The sequence below is a fragment of the Eublepharis macularius genome, chromosome 5, assembly GCF_028583425.1.
Source record: "Eublepharis macularius isolate TG4126 chromosome 5, MPM_Emac_v1.0, whole genome shotgun sequence".
In the NCBI taxonomy this organism is placed as follows: Eukaryota; Metazoa; Chordata; class Lepidosauria; order Squamata; family Eublepharidae; genus Eublepharis; species Eublepharis macularius.
Genome location: NC_072794.1, coordinates 93,533,828 through 93,553,128, shown reverse-complemented (window position 1 = coordinate 93,553,128; position 19,301 = coordinate 93,533,828).

Genomic DNA, 19,301 nt, shown 5'->3' with positions numbered 1-19,301 from the left:
GTGTAGCCAGCCCTAGCCCTGATTCAGCAGAAGCCAGCAATCAGGAGCAACAGCTGCTGGCTGATCAGAGCTTGCAGCCAGCAGCTGAGACACCAGCACCCTCTAGCTCCTACACCACAGGGGAAGCTCAGCCAGGGACTTCTACAGGTGCAGCGCAGCCAAGAGCCTCCACCCCCCCAGGTTCACCCACGCCCAAGGAACGCCGCAGGCAGCGCCAGAGACTGGAACTGCAGGAGAGACGGCGCAGTGCTCGCTTCTTGAGCCAACGCCAGCTGCTGGAGAGTGACGATGAGTAGTGTCAGGATGGAGCCCCAGCAGCTGGCTGAAAACCACGCCTGGCTATAAGAGCCAGTCTGGAGGAACTGCCGGGCGTGGAAGCAACGTGTCTATTGCCTGCAACCACTCCGTGTTCTGTGAATCTTGCCCATGCCTGTGCCTGCTTTTGGACCTGACACTACCGGTAAATGACCTTGGATTGTACCTGACCTTGCTCTTGGACTCTGGACTCACTCCTGGCGTTATCTTGTGCTCTGACCACTGGTTTGACCTGGCTTTTGCTCTTGGAACTCCCCTCAGACTCTGGCATTAAGGTTTGGACTTGAACCACCCTGCTTGGGCTCGCCCAGCCTGTGACAGCAGCTCCCCAGGAGCAAGACGCCCAGGGAGAAAGCTGCAGCTGCCCGCCCCCAAAGATCGTTGAGAGCAGGCTTGTGACTGGAGGAACGATTTGCAAAAGCTGCTGCTGCAGCCGGCTTTCTCTGCCTCTTCAGGCAGCGATTCTAACAGGTAAGTGTCAGTCAGGTCCCAACACTCCTGCCGGGAGGATAGAGGGAACTGGCAAACCTACTCCCTCCCTATTTGGTTTTGGAGTGTTCCGCTTTGCAGGGTTGGTTTTAAATGGCTCATTTTTTTCTAAGGTGCCCCAAACTTTATTTTTCTTGTTGGAAAAGAGATCCTTCCAAATCCCCTTCTGTCTCATCTAGTAAAGTGGCAGCCTTATTGCCTTCTTTAACTTTTTATCCCTCCGAAACCATCTTATGTGGGAACTTGTCTGTAAAACTGTTCTAAGCCTATTAATTTCTTCAAGTCTTCAAATGTCTGTACTTTACTTCCTTCAACTCATTTGTTCAAGGCTCTGTCTAATCGCCAACCTAGCTGTGTATATGTTTTACCCTGCTTTATTTTAATTTTCCTGGAGGCTTTTCTACTTGGTCCAACCGTCAGCCCAAATCTAAGTCTGACCCTCTCCTTCGAAAGCAAATAATTTGAGATTTCCTCATCCCTCATCTCTGAGTAAACTTCACTCCATCCTCCACAAATCTGTGGGCACAAATAAATCATTCTATCCTCATCTGGGACCCCAAAATCTTGACAAGTTAGTTCAAAACTGATGAAAAATGCCTCCAAATCACCCCCTTTTTGATAATGTGGAAATTCCTTTTGTTCCACTGTGGTACTTTGCCCACCTCCCTGTGGAAGCAGCAATTCTAGCTTTAACTGAATTCCCTCATATGCATATTATACATTTCTTTTTCATGTTTCCTCTCAGCTTCCCCCTCCCTCTCTCCTGCTGTGCCATTTTAGCTAATTTTTTATCCCTCTCAGCTTGAATTTTCTCTAACTGTATCTGTTCTTTTTCCGCTTCAATTTTGGCTTTTTCTGCTTCAATTCTTGTTTTTTCTTTACTTCTATTTTTTGCCAGTTAAATTTTAATTCTTATAATTTCTACCTCCGGTCTAGCATTCTCCTCAGTGGATGTTTTCTCAATCTCACCTCCACGTGCCTCTCTTGGTCTCTGTAATGGTGCCATTTGTAATGGTGCCATTTCTGACAGGAGTTCTGTGGTAATTCCACCCAAATTTATAAAATATTTTCTTATTTTAGTTTTTATCTGTGGTGGGACAAACTAGTTGTGGGTTTTATTTTTGTATCATGATGCTGTCGTCTGTTATGGTCTTCCTTTCTCCCCTTTCCCTCTTCTTTGTCCTTAAACAGCAGAAATGGCACCAGAGGGTTTTTTAAAATTCAAAAGTAACGAACTATTTTATTTATTTTAAAGGGGAAAGGTCAAGTGAAATCATGTGTTGAACATTTCTGAGGTAATTCAACATAGAAATCTCTGAGGTAAAATCAGTACATGCAGAAACATTCTTATGTTTAGGGGCTTTTGTTCCTTTGTTTTTCCCATACTCTCGAGTGCAGTTTTTTTAAAAGATTCTCTTTCTCTTTTGAGATTAAGAATGCTGGAACCCACTTTCTAGTACTCTTCCCTTCAAACACCAACGCTTTCCTTTGGTTTTTGACAGAATCTTAAGATGTTCAAAAGACAGTTTCCAACCACACCTGACCAGGGATCACTTCACTCTCCAAAGCCACCTCCCTATTTAATTGAGAAAGCAAAGTTTCATCTCCTTAAAAGATCTATCCTCTTTCTTTGGCCCGAATGGGAGTCTGCACCTATATCCCAATCGTCCTTGCCAACCTTTCTCCAGTTTTCCTGTTGGTGTTAAACTGCTTTCAGTTAGAGCTACATATCCTAACTGTTCACAATGAATTCCTCTCAGCTAGGGCTGAAAAAAGTCCCCTTCTCTTTCCAGTTCATGCTACCCAGTCAGGTTCCTGTCTAGAGATGGGCATGAACCACATCACGAACTTCAAAAATCCACGAAAATGAGAATTGTGTGATTGCAATCCGGCGGTTCGTTATTGGCCACGGCCAACGAACCAGCGGTCGGTAAAAGCCTGGTTTGGTGCGTTCGGCTGCGGTTCAGGAAGCCAGACAGTCAGGCGCCAGCTATCAATTCCCCTGGCAACGGAGCTGGGGGAATGCCTGAACTCTGTCTGCGCTCCTTCTGTCGCCCTGGAAACCTGAATGGAAGCCCAACTTACCTTGATTGGCAGGTCTTCCTTCCAACCATGGAGCTGCAAAGTGGTTACAAGTTGGGAGAAGACACCCAGGGGAGGGAGGGGGAAGGGGGTGTCCTGTAGTCACGGGCACTCCAATCTCATCCCTGCAAACCCTGATAGGCAGCTCTGATGGCCAAACACAGACCTCCTACATTGCTTAATGGGACTTGTGCTTTTAAATAGCCGTGGGCTCCCAGTCTGGCTTTCACTTTCAGCGAGCAGTGGAGTGGGACAGAGCTCTTGCTTGCCACTTGCTAGCCTTTGGGAAGAGAGACTAATTCAGCTTGGATTTAGGGGATAGGGATCTATCTCCTCTGGTTCCAGGGCTGCTGCCTGGCTCTGGGGCTAAGCTCAGTAGGTACCTCAGCTGAGGGCTCACATTGATTATTGATCAGTGCCTGATCGGGTCAGGTCTGTGGAAGTGGTGGGCTAGGGCTCTAGTTCCTCCTTCCCTCTGGTACCAGGGCTGCTGCCAGGCCCTGGGGCCAAGCTTGGTGGGTACCTCGGCTGAGGGCTCACATTAGTGCCTGATCTGTTCAGGTCTGTGGGAGTGGAGGGCTAGGGCTCTAGTCCTTCCCTCCCTCCCTCTGGTGTCAGGGCTGCTGCCAGGCCCTGGGGCCAAGCTCAGTGGGCACCTCAGCTGAGGGCTCACATTAGTGCCTGATCTGTTCAGGTCTGTGGGAGTGGTGGGCTAGGGGTCTAGTCCCTCCCTCCCTCTGGTGCCAGGGCTGCTGCCAGGCCCTGGGGCCAAGCTCGGTGGGCAACTCGGCTGAGGGCTTACATTAGAGCCTGATCTGTTCAGGTCTGTGGAAGTGGTGGGCTAGGGCTCTAGTCCCTCCCTCCCTCTGGTGACAGGGCTGCTGCCAAGCCCTAGGGCCAAGCTCGGTGTGCACCTCGGCTGAAGGCTCACAGTGTCATTTCCGTTCTTCTTCTCAATTGTTGTTTGCTGGCACGATGAGGCTTCGGGTGGGGGACAAGAGTGGTCGTGGGGGGAAGTGCAGAGATTGTCCCAGTTGCAGCACGGGAAACAGTGCTGTGCAAGACTGGAGCAGCAGAGACTTCCACTCCCCCCAAATCACCAGTTGCTGCTGTGGAGGAGGCCAAAGAGGTCTTGCCAGTGGTGGAAGAGGAACTCCTGAAAATTTTTGGGGAGGAGGAGGCCGAGGGATCCTTGGAGGAATGGTTGGGGTTCGAAGAAACATCCAGCCCATCCCCATCCCAAACTACCGGTGGTGCTGTCCCTGCCTGCAGTCCACCTATCACTCTGTATTCCATTGCCAGCTCCAAGGCACATCCAGCAGCAACCCTTCATCCTCCCTCCCGTGGAACCATTAGAGGGCCACAGTTCAACCTCAATGTTTGGAGGCACTTTTAGTCCCTTCCTACTGTCTCCCATGTGGTGTGGTGCTGTTTGTGTGAGGGCCTGGTGTGCAGGGACAATGACCTGAAGCACCTGTCATCAACGGCCCTGACTCGGCACCTGAAGAGGCACCACCTGAGCCTGTGGTCTCCATCCTCTGCCAGCATAACATCCGTTGGGGGGAGACTGAGGGCCACCAGCTCGTCTGATCCAGGATCGATGGGAGGGTCTCCGGAATGCACCCCAAGCAAGAAGCCTTGCCTCAAGGGTGTGGCTGGTGGGAGCGGAACGGTCAGGCAGGCCGCCTTGGGGGAAGTTGTTCCGTCGGGGGTGGCTCTGCTGAAAAGGGTGATGTCAAGGGCTCAGGAGGCGGGCATTCGTGTGGTGGCTCAGTCGATTGCCCTGCAAGGCTTCCCCCTATTGGTCATGGAGGGCGTGGGCTTCCAACTGCTGCTCCAGCACTTTGCCCCATGGTTTTCCATGCCATCATGGCGCACTGTTGGGCGTCGAGTCATACCCGCCCTGTACGAGGCAATGCAAGAAATGGTGTGCAGAGACCTGTCGACCACCCAAGGCAGAACAGTGCACTTCATGGCTGACCTGTGGAGTGGCTGCCATCATGGGTGCCTTGCCATCACTGCCCACTGGTGGCAACCAGAGGACCTCCGCCTCCCCAGGCCAAGATCTGTCAGTCGTAAAAAGGTGCCCAGCTTGACACCGGGCTACAGGGAGGTTCTTCTTCAGGCCCGGGGGATGGACGAGGTCCACACCGGTAAGAACATTGCCACCACTGTCAAGGCGGCTCTGAAGGAGTGGACGTCTGAGGTGGAAGGGTTTGTCCGTGGCTTCATGGTAATGGACGCGGGAGCCAACATGTTGGCAGCCCTGAAAGAGGCATCCCTCCCAGGCCTGGTGTGCATGGCTCACAAGCTGCACCTCGTGATGCAGTACATGCTTGGGTTGGGGAGCAAGCTGAGGGACAGCTGGGATGAGGGAACCTTGCGCACGCACACTCTGCTGGACAGCAGCTGCCGCATTGCTTCCCACTTCTCCTGCAGCGTAAACTCTTCCCATGAGCTGTTCCAGAGGCAGGGAGAGGCAGGGGACCCCGAGCACCAACTATTCCAGGACTTGCCCACCCGCTGGAACTCCACCTACGACATGAAATGTCGTCTGGTGGAGCAGAAGGGTGCATTGGAAGACATCCTGTCCTCTTTGGATATGCTGAGGAGGGGAGAGGATTTGAGCCTCAGCTCCATGGACTGGAGAGTCTTTGCCCCGATGTCCCAGATCCTAAAACCCTTCAAGGATGCCACTGAGCTCTTGTGCTCCTACCAGGCCAGCCTGGGTCAGGTCCTCCCTCTGATCTATGGCCTAGACCAGTTTCTGGCCCAGGAGCTTCAGCAAGGACAAGAGCTGCTCCCCAGGTATGGGACTTTGTCTGGAGGATCCAGGCGGGGGCCATGGTGCGTGAGTACCTTTTTGAGCCCACCGAATCCCCCCAGCTCATCCCAGCTCATCCACAGCGGACTCAAGCCTCCCTCAGTTCTTGGGGCTGCTTCCATGGCTGGTGATCCTTTGCCCTCCTCTCCCAGACAAGTTCCCGTTACCTCTTCACACCTCTCCCTCTCTGGATCTACTCAGATGCCTCCCAACCTGTCTTTCCTATCCCATCCTTTCCGTAAATGCAGGAAGGTGTGGTGCTGCCAGCTGATGCTGCTTTTGGGCATGAGGAACAGCTCTGCTGCTGTTGCCGATGGCACCGTATGGTACCCCCCCCTTCCATGGCACCTGATGTCCCCACTGAGCAGGGGGGAATGGGTCCCTCCCACACTTTCCATGAAGGCAGGAAGTTGGGTGTTGTCTGCTGCCGCCGCTTTGGACCCCGAGGGGCAGCTCAGAAGCTTTTACTGAGCTTGACAGGTTTGAGCTGCATGCTGCACTCCTATCCATGTGTACCTGCTGTCCTCTCTGTGCATGGGGGATGGGACCCGCCACGACCAGTCACGTTTCCTTTCTGCAAAGGCAGGAAGGTGGTTGAGGTCTGCCACTGCTGCTTTTGGGCATGAGGGGCAGCTCAGGAGCTGTTGCTAGTAGTGTTAGTGTGGTGCCAGATGGTACCCCCCCCTTTCTGTGGTCACCTGCTGCCCCCTCTGAGCAGGAGGGAATGGGTCCCTCGCCCTCACACCCTTTCCGCGAAGGCCGGACGGTGGGTGCTGTATGATGCTTCAGCTTTGGGCCATGAGGGACAGATCAACTGCTGTTGCGCATAAAATTGCACATCACTGTGGCCCCTGCCAACAGCAGCAGCTGTCCCCTCTGGGCAGGGGTGAAAGGGTAATGCAACTACGACCAGTCATGTCCTTTCTGCGAAGGCAGGAAGGTGTGGTGCTGTGAGCTGATGCCACTTTCTGCCACGAGGAGCAGCTCTGCTGCTGTTGCTGGTGTTCGCATGGCACCGCATGGTACCCCCCCTTTTCCATGGGCACCTTCTGCCCCCTCTGAGCAGGGGGGGTATGGGTCCCTCACCCTCACACCCTTTCCGTGAAGGCTGGATGGTGGGTGCTATATGATGCTTCAGCTTTGGGCCATGAGGGACAGATCAACTGCTGTTGCGCATAAAATTGCACATCACTGTGGCCCCTGCCAACAGCAGCAGCGGTCCCCTCTGGGCAGGGGTGAATGAGTAATGCCACCACAACCATTCACATCCTTTCCACGAAGGCAGGAAGGTGAGTGATGCTGGCGACAGCCTCCACTGTGACACAGAGGGAGTGGACAAGCCTCTGCCACAACAGTCTGCGTACTCCTTCAGGATGGATGTGGGATCCCTCCGTCCCGGTCCTGCTGCACAATGCAGCCAGGAAGCCTCGGGCTTGGCCCTCCTCTCTCACACAAGTACACGGTCCTTCTTCTCACCTCACCCTCTGCAGAACACTCAGTCCCCTCCCAATGACCTCTCCGGTCCTGTCCTATTCCATCCTTTCCGCAAAGGCAAGAAGGTGGTTGATGCTTGAGGCTGCCACAGAGTTCCTCAGTGGGATCCTTGGAGGAGGCCTCGTGGCTGTTAGGATCTTCTGACTTCGCAGACCCTCTTTCGACATGTCCCTCTCTGGAGCACTCTGACCCCTCCAACTGACATCTCCTCTCCCTCCCGTCCTTCCATGGGGGGTGCCACCGGTGAGCGGCCAGACCCCCCGCCCCCTAAAGGGGAGGTGGCTTGTTGATGTTTCCCCATGGCTGCCAGGCCCGGCGGCCACCGTCATCACCCTTCTTCCGGCCTGCACCGGGAATATCAGCATGCTCCACTTTGGACTGGCTGGGGGATCTTCCCACTTACCCCCACATGATAGGTCCTCTCCCTCCCATCCTTTCTGGCAAGGCAGGAAGGTGGGTACTGTCGGCTGCCATCACAGAGTAGCTCAGTGGAAGCTTCAGAGGAGGCCTCACTGCTGTTGATGGATCTTCCCACTTCCCCTCCGAATGACATCTCCTCCCCCTCCCGTCCTTTCCGGCAAGGCAGGAAGGTGTGTGCTGTCGGCTGCTGCCGCACTGTTCCTCAGTGGGACCCTCGGGTGAGGACCCTCGCTTGCTGGGGGATCAGGCCCCTATCTGAATGACATGTCCTCTCCCACCCATGTCGGGAATACCAGTGTGCTCCTCTTTGGCCTGTCGGGCGGGCACATGGGGGGTGTAGTGGGTGAGCGGCCAGACCCCCCGCCCCCTAAAGGGGAGGTGGCTCATTACCGCCTCCCTGTGTCCACCAGGCCCAGAGGCTGCCGTCAACACCCACCTTCTGTACACTGGGCCAACGTCAGCTGGTGGCTCTAATTGTGCTGAGTGGGAGTTTCCTGGGGGTCTTGGGTTGGAGAGCATATAACTCCAAGATCCCTTTTGCAATCTTGTCCAAACTTGGGTGATTGCTGTAGGGGAGAGCCTGCAAAAGACTCCCCAGGAATATGGGCTCTGTAAGTGCCACGGGGGCTGTTCCGCGCCCAACAAACCGCAAACCACAAACCAGTTCAGTAACGGGAAATGTTCGTTGCAGTTTATGGTCTCGGGATTGTCATTGGCACCGAACTGCGAACTGCTTGTTCGTTAAATTTTTTGGGTTCATGGCCATGTCTATTCCTGTCACTCAAAGCTCTCTGTGTCTGTGAGGGATTAATTCTTAATAGTCCACCAGTAGTTTTTACAGCACTTCCAGGCTTTTAATAAGTTCATCTGCCACAGCAGCATGCAAAGTGCAAGAAAAAATGCAGTGGTAACACCCCCCAAAATAAGAAGAACTTAACAAGCCAGCCAATAATAATATTCCCAGGTGAAGTAAAAGAGATTGCTGGAAATGTAAGGAAACTCTCATGAGAAGGACAGCTTGAAATTCTATTAGAAGATTTGGAAAATAAATGCTTTCCAGTAGGGTTGGTGCTAAAGTATCAATTTGCTGCCACAAGTTCAGATTCCTGCAATAGGATAGCAGTGCATCTACAGAATGTAACCTCCCATTTTATTACAGTCCTCCCAAAGTATGTTGTTGTAAAGAGATGTTGTGTGAAGCCTATGCCTATTATGAATGGAGAAAATAACTCTCACTTATCATTGGATTTTGGGAAGTCACCTATAAACCCTGACTACAAACATTATATTTGAGAAAAGGATTGTCCAAGAAGCAGGAGCAGTTTTTTCAAAGCATGACTTAGATACAGTCCATGTTAAAAGAGTGAAACATGCTAGTTACCTTTCAGATAATGTGCCCTTCAAAGAGAGGGCAAGCCAGTCTCACCAGCTGATTTTGAAGATCTAAGATAGCACTTTTATGAATTGCTGGTAAGTGGTATTATAAAGGAATCAGATAGTTCTTATGATGCCTACCCATTGCCAAGGACTGAAGAAACTTTCTCTTTTGCTTTCTTCATCAAAGTGGTTCACTATATTACCAAACTGAAATGGAGAAGATAAATCCAAAATTGCATTTACTACACCAATGGGTATTTGACAATTCCTTGTGATGCCACAAGGGTTAACAAATGCTCCAGCAACATTTCAAAGGACAATGGACTGTGTTATGAAAGAAATCAACCTCACTGAACTTATAGCATTCCTGGATGACCTAGTCATATTTTCTGCAACCCTAGAAGAACATGAGAAAAAGTTGATGAAGGTTCTACAACAGCTGATAGAAAATGGGTTAAAGTTATCAGTTTCCAAATGTAAATTCTTTCAAATGTCAGTCAAATATGTAGGGCATGTCATCTCAGAAGAAGGCATACAGCCTGACCAGGATAACCTGTCTGCTTTAAAGGACTGGCTGAAGACTGTGAAAGAACTAAGGATTCAGACCTTCTTGGGTTTTGTAGGGTATTAGAGGAGATTTGTGAAAAATTATTCTATTATCACGAAGCCCTCGACTCCACTTCTTGCAGGCAGAGCACAATGTAAAAAACAAAATAGTAGTGACTTTGGTAAGCTTCTCAGAACTTGGAAGAAGAGTGGACTGGATGATGTCAAAAAGCCTTTGATGCTGTAAAAGATTTACTGACATCCAGGGCTTTTTTTCTAAGAAAAGAGGTCATGGAACTCACTGGGTCCATATGCGTGCTCGCAAAGTGCACACGTGCTTCTGGGACTATGAAATGATGTCACTTCCAGTAAGTGACATCATTGTGCTGGGAAGAGCCACCCCCAGGAGTGCTCCCATGATTTGGGCCCGCTCGCCCCCCACCCCCAATGTTCCCTCTAAGTAGTCCAGTGTTGTGAGCCAGAAATCTAATTTGTGAGTAGCAACTTGCAAGTTTTGAGCACGTCTTTTCCAAAACCTGAATCCATTTGATTAAAAGACTTTTGAATTAGATTGTCTGAGGCATTGGTATTGGGTGCCATCAATACATTGATGACACCCACTTATGTATGTGGGTCTCAAAAGCTTATGCCTCAATAAAGCTGGTTAAAGGTGCTACTGGATTTTTTTAATATTTTGCAATTGCAGACTAACACAGCTAACTCCTCTAGATATTAAAGGGTGCATCTGTAATATATGGAATTCACTGCCACATGAAGTGGCAACTGCTAGAGGGTGTTAGGGACTTTAAAAATGATTAGAGAAATGTGTGGATGAAAGGTATATTCACACTTATTTTAGCATAAGAGTAAACTGGGGCAGTATACGACCTGAGCCCAAACCAGGACAATCCAGGCTAGCCTGATCTTAGATCTTGGAAGCTAAGTAGATGATCCCTCCAGGGTTGTTTCGCAGAGGCAGGCAATGGCAAACCACATCTCTTACCTTAAAAACATTTACGTTAACATTTTCATGATGCAAAAACATGGTGCAAAAACAAGACTTGGAGTATGCAAAATGACTGACCATGGAAATGAAATAAACACCATGCACAGATTGGTTTTTTAAAAAGACAAATGTAATGCATCTGGAACTATCCACAAAATAAAATTCAATGTCCCTCGATGAAGCCTAAATTTAAACAAAAAAATAAAACCCCAATGAATTTTCAAGTGTTCACTTGCAATTTCACTTGGTGCACATATGAGAAATGAGTCATTACAAATCTACAAACACACATAAAGAGTAAAGGAAGGTATAGTAAAAATGTCACAAACATGCAATTACTTCAGCAAAATATAAAGAACACATCCAGCAAGAACGCCTATTTGCTAGTGTACCAGAGTTCAAGAAAGTGAATATAGCTGTCCGGGGTTGAGCACCCCAAGCACCCCAGACTTGCCACAGACCCCTTACCTGAAGGACGATGGAACACCGACTGCAGGCACAGAAAGCCCCAGGGAGGGGATTCAGCTCCAGACAGCAGCAAGGGAAAAGGAGCCAGAGGGAGAAACCAGTCACGTGTGCGTGCTGCCCAACCCCGCCCCAAAGGGCAAGAGGCACACACACCTGCCAGAAATGCTAACACCGGGACGGAAGTACTGGAAGCCCCTGCACAAGCCCTAGGAGGAACCAGCAGCAACAGCCACCTGAGAGAGCCAGCTGGACCCCAGGAGACTGGCACAGCACATTGAGAGCAGAGACAGTGGAGGCTGCGCCGCATCACCTGGAAGAGCCGTTTGAGAGCCAGTTTGGTGTAGTGGTTAAGAGTGCAGGACTCTAATCTGGAGAGCTGGGTTTGATTCCCCACTCCTCCACTTGAAGCCAGCTGGGTGACCTTGGGCTAGTCACAGTTCTCTGGAGCTCTCTCAGCCCCTCCCACCTCACAGGGTGTTTTGTTGTGGGGATAATAATAACATACTTTGTAAACCGCTCTGAGTGGGCATTAAGTTGTCCTGAAGGGCAGTATATAAATGGAATGTTTTATATTATTATATTATTAAATATAACAACAACAACAGTTGATTGTTATTAATTATTATTATTATTAATCATCATCATCATTATCATTATTGTTATGATGATGATGATGATGATGATGATGATGATGATGATGATGATGAAGTGCCCTGCCAGCCCTGTCCTGCAGGAAAGAATAAGAGAGAAGGGAAGAGAGAAAGGAACAACACCTGAGGAAAGCCCCAGCTGGGGTACATCCAGCCCTGCCCTGCAAGAGAAGAGAGGAATGCAAGGAGAAACTAGGGTGAAGGAAGAAACACCTGAGGGCGTACACAGCTGGACAGCATCAGGAGTGGGAAGGAGCCTGGGAGGAAGGGTGGGGGAAGTTGGAGGAAACCGTACAAAGTCTGGCTTAGGAGAGAGATTGGGGTGGGTTTTGTAGGAGGAGTGATGGAGTTGAGTGAAGTGGGAGTTGTTGGAGGTTGGTTGGCAAGGAGTATGAGCAAGCAAGGAGGGAAAGGAAGGTGAGTGAAGGAGTGGAAGGAGGGAGCAGGGTTCAGGGGCTAGGTCAGGTTGAGCGGGCCTGCGAGTGGACTGAGAGGGAGTAAGGGTAAGGTATACCTCCCCTCCTTCCACAAAGCAGGACCCCACTGTATCCCTGATGACACCCTAGAGCAAACTATTTTTAAGCAAACTAAAAATACATTTTTAAAAGCAGCTCCTCATTTGGGGCCATTTGCTGCACTTAGTAGGGAGAAAATCAGACTGCACTGAAAGAACTGTCTCCCCTCACATCCCTGGGACTGACCATTACAGGAAGCGGCACAGTGTTTTACTACAACTCCCAGAATCCTTATTGCCTACAACTCCTGTACTACATTGTTAACCCCTTTATTGCCCCCATGCTACTTTGTGCTCCAACGCTCCAGTCTATTTTATATACTTTTGACCCTCAATTCAGATCATACACAAAAAGGGCTCTTTAATTTTTAAACCTCCTCCCCTTCAGCAGGCCTGTGGGGACTGATTAAAAACAATAAGTCCTTTTTAATTGTTCAGTCAATAAAGAGGTATCAAAATTAAAAGAGAAGGATTACAGGGAATTTAACATAATTACTGGGGAGAGTTTGAGGGGAGGATATACAACAGAAGACACAACATCATGAACACACAGGGAGGGGAGGAAAACACGTGATCACATGATCTCTTTGGAGAACTGCTGGAATGCAGTTCTGACAGAAAAAAAGTCCTGCTGACATCTACCCCTGTCTTGGGTTTTGCCATCTGGAAACTGCCATATATATTACCTACAGATGCCAACTTTGTTGGATTGGGAGCAGCTCTGTACCAAGAATATCATAAGAGGGAGAACTCAATAATAATAACAACAACAACAACAACAACAACATTCGATTTATATACTGCCCTTCAGGACAACTCAATGCCCACTCAGAGCCGTTTACAAAGTGTTATTATTACCCCACAACAATCACCCTGTGAGGTGGGTGGGGCTGAGAGAGCTCCAGCGAACTGTGACTCACCCAAGGTCACCCAGCTGGCTTCGTGGAGGAGTGGGGAATCAAACCCTGCTCTCCAGATTAGAGTCCCGTGCTCTTAACCACTACACCAAACTGGCTCAAGGTGATTGCATATGCCAGGAGTGGATTAAGTGCCAATGAAAGAAATTACTCAATACATAGATTAGAGTTCCTTGCCCTTAAATGGGACATATCAAAGACATTCCATGATAATTTGTATAGAGCAAAATTTAAGGTTACAACTAATGATAATCCTTTGACATACATTCTCATACCTGCAAAGTAGGATGCCACTTCTCATTGGTGTTTGGCAGCATTGTCTAATTAATATTTTACCATTACATATAAAGCAGGCAAATTGAATGGTGATGCAGATCTATTAGCTCACAGGCCACATGACCCTGCAGTAGAAGATAATAGTGCAACTGAGTTACAGGAGCGTATCACAGAATTATTAGCAAGAGCTAAGCCTGAGACTAAAGATTGGGAAGAGATGTATATGGCTACCTGAACTGCTGTGTAGAAAAAAACCTCTGCTCATGTCATGATGAAGACAAATGGAGAGGATTTCTCTGAAGATAGCTCTTCAATTATTGAACTGTTGCTCTGTGATGATGGGGTATACCAAATGAGTATGAATACCCAGAATTACAGCCAGGAACATCAAGTATGTCTGAACGTTCCTCTGCAGATTGGAGGGAGATACAGAGGAGAAACAAGTTTGTTGCCCACGTTGTTACCCAAATAGGTCTCCTTAATTAGTTGTGGGAATTAGCATTAGGCAAATGAGAGAGGGTAACTGAGATTTTCCACCTATGTATATGAATCCAGAACACACGTAGCACATAAATGGGGAGCCCAATTATAGGGCAAAAATACCCTGGGGCAAAATGAGTGTTTTGCTCCTAAAAACAATAACTTAACGGTTTGTCCAGAGGTAGAACAACAAGTTGGGAGAGGCTTGAAGTGGCTGTATAGGATTGACTATAGGTGAAAATATTGCTTGATGACCTGGTAAGAACTGGATGGGGAAGTTTCCAGGTTTGTTGAATAGCTTTGATTAGGATATGTGGGTGAGGGGAAGTATAACAGAGTGTTGATGGAATTAGACAAGGGTTTTCTTAGGAAACCTCGTTATCTCTGCATCTCTCTGGGGCGTGGAGGGGTTGTCAGTCAGTCAGTCAGTCAATTGCCTTTGACTCATGTTCTAGTACTTTCCCAAGCTCCTGCCCAATTGGCATCCACTCTGGGCCAGGCAGTACCTTGGACTTATGAGGGGCAGTTATGATATTCCATCTATAAATGGCCCTCTTAGCATGAGAAAGAGGTCTGTCTGCTAACAGCATGATCCAAATAATAGAGGAATGTAGGAGGCCTAGTTAGGAGGAGGAGAAACATGAACTGTATGAACTTCAGTTACTGTTGAGAGAGTGGGAATGACTTCAACTACATGAAGTGGTGCTCTATTGAAGAGTAAGATAGAAAGGATTTTATTATCAGTTCTTCCATGTTCTCATAGAAATTTAGTGTTATAAGGTATCCATGATGAAGTAGAACACATGGGCATCTTTTGCAATCTACAGTATTGATCTAAGAGAGGTTATCTCCTGTAGTTATTAAAATCATATCAGTCACAAACGCTGTAGGTAGTTTCCGGTAGGTAGAACAGCAGAATTTGAGTCCATCAGCACCTTAGAGACCAACAAAAGCTGCTGTAGCATAGAGGTTAAGTGGATGGGACTTGGGTAAGTCACTCCTCTCAGCCCCAGCTCCCTAGCTATATTGTGGAGATAACAATAATACTGACTGTGTTCACTGCTCTGAGTAGGTACTAATTTGACTGGAAGAGTGGTACATAAGCACACTGTTGTTGTGATGATTGTTGTTATGATGATGATGATTTTCAGGGTGTGAGTTTTCAAGAGTCCAAGCTCTTTTCTACAGAACTTCTCAGAGTTCAGAACACAATGTCAGTGTTTGGGTGTCAATCAGAGCCCTAGGGGCAACACAATGTAAATCTACAGTACTATCACAATCATTCACCTGGTGTGCTAAAATCTGAGCCCAAGTTCTCTTAGAAATTCAGGCAAAAGATACATCAGGCAAAAGGCCAAGTAAAGAGAGAGGCTTTTTACACTGTTTGAAATCTATTCCAAGTCTTTATGGTCATAGATCCAGAGGAGTTAGCCGTGTTAGTCTGTAGTAGCAAAATCAAAAAGAGTCCAGTAGCACCTTTAAGACCAACCAATTTTATTATAGCATAAGCTTTCGAGAATCAAGTTCTCTTCATCAGATGCCTGATCTTTTTAAGTCTTTATGGACAACTCTTCTCAAATCACAGAACCACAATCCCATTTTTGGAACGTTAATTACATTATGATGGTTCTTACTGGTATTTTGTTAGTCTATGGTTTATTATATATGTACAACTATTTTATTTCCATCTCCCTCACTCACATTTCTCTCGATCTTAATTTATTTTTATATTGTCACTTGTCCACAATGATTCTGATCACATGGCCAAATCAATAAACACAAAAGTAAAAAGCGTATGGAAATGGTGTGATTTAGACTTGCTTTCCTGAAGGAGGGCTGCTAATTCCAGATTAGTGGTAAGAAGTATTTATCTTTACTGAGGAAACTAACATCATTTCTCAAATTTTCAGATTTTAAAAAAAAACAAATGTTCAGATTCCCAAAATGCTAATCAGTGAATTAATCAACTTTGAAGTTGGCTGCAAAAGGTCGTTTATTGCATAGCCTGGAGACAACAAAAACAGTAAGTAATCACACAAAGTTAAACGTACAACTGCTCTGTTTAGAGAAGGGTACAGTGACATTTGGCAGATTTGTATTTGTGGGGTCCTGGTTGTTTTATTTTTAAAGTTTCATATGCACATTTGCATTACTTCCGATATGCCACCAGGACCCATATAATCAGCTGTCAGAAATGTATACAGAGACAAATATTGCAATTCTTACTAATAGTAGTTATGTCAACTGTGATACAGGGGAGAGTCCAGTGTTAAGGAATATCACCCATGTTAAAGAAGCAGAACTATAAACACAAGCAATCTAAGAAGGATTATATTTCATCAAGTACTTTAGGGTTGTACTGAATATGCTCCCAGATTTAATTTTGGGGTCAAAAGTGTCTGTTTTAATGGAGCTGAAATTTCTATCTCCCAAATACCCAAACTATGTGAATAATCACCTTTTTAGGCTTGTTCAGTGTCTTTGATCCTTCAGCTGGTCTTTCCCTCTTCAGTCTAGATGAGTCACATGGATGATGCCTCCCAGTCAGGAGCTATACTGCAAAGAACATCACAATACAATATAGCTGATCAGATTTGGCCATGTGATGAGAATCATTGTGGACAAGTGACTGCAACTGACAGTGACAGCAATTTAAACAAAAAGTAGACATTTTTGATAAGATGTTGAAAAATCATTGGAAAAGGAAGACTTGTCTTGCTGAAATTGCTTGCAGAAAGCAATGAGCAGCTTGGGCTGAACCCACTGTCTCCAAGATGGGAAAGCATTAACAGCCAGTGTCAGACCCTGGCAGTTAGGTCCCCAAGTTCTCCACAGTTAACACACAGGTGTTCCAGTTGAGGTAACTTTATTAGAGATCCATTCAGTACAAGGTGCATAGACAGTGAAAACTGGCAGAAGTGACATATGTGGGGCTAGCAATGTTAGTTATAGGGAATCTTCCCACCAAAGGAAAGAGGACCATTAAGAGGGGTGTGTGTGTGTAGTGAGACATTGTTTTAGAGCAGACAGTAAGAAAGATGAACTTATCTTTGGTTCTCAGGAGGAGCACCCCATGAGCCAGCTTCGGCTGGCTGTCAAGGACACTGGCTTAGTAGAGCGAAAAAGAGAAAGTAAACATTTGTAACATTTGTAAGATAACCCACTGGCATGGAGCAATAAAGAACTTCCCACACTCTCAGAAGCCAGAGGCAGACCCCATATACCTTCATGGCAGATATGCAGGAGACGTATATGACATACTGCCCTCCCCAAGAGAGTCCTCACCTCTTCATAAAGGACCTGGCTTATTTGGGTAAGCCTTATGAAATTTACGTATCAGTTTAAGAGCATTTTCATCTAAGGCTTTTACCCACTGCCTTTGTCCTTCATCAAAGTGCTCCCAGTGAATTAAGTAAAACAATTCTCCTCGTTCCAGGATGTCTTTTACTTCGTAGTGCAGTTGTCCATCCACTATGAGGTGGGGAGGAGTTCCTCAATCTGGATGCCATTTGTTAGGAGGGGGCGCTTTCTTCAGGACGGTGAAATGGAATACAGGGTGGACATTTTTTACTAATAATATAATAACAAAAACATTAGATTTATATACCAGCCTTCAGGATGACTTAACACCCACTTAGAGCGGTCTACAAAGTATGTCATTCTTATCCCCACAACAAAACACCCTGTGAGGTGGGTGGGGCTGAGAGAGCTAGAAACTGTGACCAGCCAAAGGTCACCCAGCTGGCTTCAAGTGGAGGAGTGAGGCATCAAACCCAGTTCTCCAGATTAGAGTCCCACGCTCTTAACTACTACACCAAACTGGGTCTCTTTTAAGTGCTTGGGTAGATTCACCTCTACAGTAACTTCATTTATTATCTTTTTACTGGAAAGGGTCCCAGAAATTTCCACCCCAGTATTTTGCTCGGTTGCTCCTCCCTTAGATTTTTTGTGGAAACGTACACATAGTCCCCTGGTTGTAGTTTCCATGGGGCTGATCGGTTTTTATCAGCCTGTCTTTTGTAATTCTCTTTGGCTTTTTCCAAAGGTTTTTTTAATTACTTCCCATTGAGTCTTTAACGTAGACCACCACTCTTTTAGGTCCCCTGGTGCGTCATTGCTTGGGGTCTTTACAAAGGACATTGCTTTGCCCTCATAACCATGTACTATGTAAAGGGGGAGGCTCCTGTGGAGCTGTGGATTATGTTGTTATAACAATATTTGGTAAAACTCAGAAAACCAGTCCAATTGTCTTGTTGGTAATTAATGTAGCACCATAAAATTGTTCTAACACTTGGTTAACTCTTTCGGTTTGCCCATTGGTCTTGGGATGATGAGCGGAGCTAAGTCCTTGTTCAATTCCAGCCAGTTTCAATAGCTCCTGCCAGAAGTTGGCAACAAACTGGACTCTGCAGTCTTATATCATCTTGTCCGGAAACGAGTGTAGCCTGACTATCTGTTGTATGAAAAGGTTGGCTAATTTCTTGGCAGTGGGGATTTGGGAGCACAGTATGAAATGGGCTTGTTTAGAAAATAAATCAACCACCACCAGAACTACAGTCTTCCCTTTGGAGAGGGGAAGGTCTGTTATAAAGTCCATCGAGATCACTGACCATGGCTGAGGGGGGGGGGGTCCAGAGGCCAGAGGAAACCTGGAGGTTCTCCCCCTCTGGTTTTCCCCAACAGGCACACTTGGCAAGTAGATACATATTGAGATATGTCTTTTCTCATGTTTGGCCACCAAAATTGTCTTTGTACCAAATGTCATGTCTTTAAATAGCCGAAGTGGCCAGCTAGCTTAGAATCATGGCAGTGTTTCAGCACCTCCCCCCTCAAACTAGCTGGCACATATAGTTTGCCATGATGGTACCATCTGCCTCCTCTCCCTTTTGCAGTTTGTTCTTAGGTAAGGCATCCATCTCCTTTTCTGCTTCTTGTTTCACTTTCTCCTCCTAGTCCATGACTGGAGGCATAGGTTTCACTGGTTTTGCCTGGCTCCAGGTGGTTACTGCCACACCCTAATTGAGACGGAGAGAACATTGTGTCTACTATGTCTTCTCTCTGGCTTTCGTGTTGGGGCATGCGCGAAAAGGCATCTGCCAGGAAGTTAGATTTGCCAGGGAGGTGCTTCAGCATGAAATTAAATTTGGAGAAGAACTTTGGAGAAGTACATTTGCCAGGGAGGTGCTTGGCACCTATTTTTTGCGGGGTGCGCAATGCTTCTAAATTTTTATGATCAGTTCAGATTTCAAATGGCACCTTTGCCCCCTCCAGCCAATGTCTCCAAGTACATAATGCCAGCTTAACTGCTGAAGCTTCTTTGTCCCACACTGATCAGTGCCGTTTAGCCTCCGAGAATTGTTTTGATACATAGGCACAAAGGTGCAGCTTCCCTGCCTCATCTGCTTGCAAGATCATGCCAGTGTCACTAGCATCTACCTGTACA